At 36.5% G+C, this 1,275-nt stretch overlaps 1 long non-coding RNA gene across 1 annotated transcript; it reads right to left on the bottom strand.

The window, feature by feature from the left end:
* Positions 1-24: 24 nt before the first annotated feature.
* On the bottom strand, positions 25-579 carry LOC109593092 (uncharacterized). Its single transcript, XR_002190726.1, has 4 exons — positions 427-579; positions 301-368; positions 180-254; positions 25-81 (listed from the first exon to the last, which is right to left on the bottom strand). It is a non-coding gene; the product is annotated as an uncharacterized LOC109593092 (long non-coding RNA).
* Positions 580-1,275: the final 696 nt, after the last annotated feature.

The following is a 1,275-nucleotide window of genomic DNA, read 5'->3' as shown; positions in this document are numbered from 1 at the left end:
TATAATAGTTAATTAATAACTAACTTTCTGTAGTTTGTGCTTTACTAATCTAGTCCTATGCTCCTTTTGAAACCTAGCCACCTAATAAAAGTACACGTACATGTAATGAAACACGTGGGTATGCCAATGATTGGGTGTGGTTTAAATTGTTGACCATATATGGTATTACATGTACATACTCATTCAAAATTTAGGACGAATTCCTGTATAATGGACTAAGGAGTCTTGAAATATATCGTGACATATGGTGGAGCCTGTAGAGGGAGAAAGAACGATTAATAATTACTTATTTTTATTTACTTCTTTTGACAGATCAAGAACTGAATTACACACTGCCTTACATACGAGACAGAGCTTATCTCTCTCACCTAAATATACAATAATTTAAAAAGCAAAATCCAAATGTTCATTAATTCTATGTTATACCATAGCATTTCCCACAGAATAAATGACCACACGACGTTATAATGAACTGGGTGTTTCTTCTATTCAGTGTAGCAATTGTTACAATGCGTCCAGTCCTTCACACCGTGCACCCACCATTTTATTATGGAATACTCCAGTCCAATGGAGTGAATGGACCTTTTCCACTAGTCTTGGCTGTGTACTCTATTGAATTTTTATTGACCACGTGGCATTGCGCATGCGCAGATGCAGAATCGGTATTCGATTCCATCGATTCCAGTCTCAAAAGTATTCAGAATCGGAATCGAATGCAAATTTCTGGATTCGTCCATCCAAGAGTACTCTAGTCTTAGTCCATCAAAAGGCTAAAACTAATAAATATTTTATTAACCACCAGATAATACGTTATTAATTATTTGATTTATCACTGTCCTTTGAAATTAAATTTCCACACAAACTATGCAGTGGAACTATTTAATTAAACTGAACTACACTTATACACTAAAACTGGGGAGCAAACGAACATGATTTTCTACAGCATTGAGTACATGGAGTAGTTCTAGTACATTCAATGTGGCATAGGTTCATAAACATAAAACTGGGCGGGGTTTTCCATAACATAAAACAGTTTCTCTGCTCCATGCCATAACGAATGTGTAGTCCTAGATGTGCTAAAAGCTCTCACTCCTCCTGACTATAAAATGGTATACTTGTTCTGAGGTGCAAATAACTTATTTGAAAATAATACACATTATTATTATTATTATTATTATTATTGGGGCGAGCATAAGCGAGCCCCACTCAGGCGAAGTCTCCCTCCCTCCCTCCCTCCCTCCCTCTGTATGTATGTACGTACGTCTCCAGTCACGC

The sequence above is a fragment of the Amphimedon queenslandica genome, unplaced genomic scaffold (genome assembly GCF_000090795.2).
Source record: "Amphimedon queenslandica unplaced genomic scaffold, v1.1 AMPQUscaffold_2921_Cont25079, whole genome shotgun sequence".
NCBI classification, from domain to species: Eukaryota; Metazoa; Porifera; class Demospongiae; order Haplosclerida; family Niphatidae; genus Amphimedon; species Amphimedon queenslandica.
Note: the sequence above shows the minus strand (reverse complement) of the source record. Positions and strands in the feature narration are given on the sequence as shown.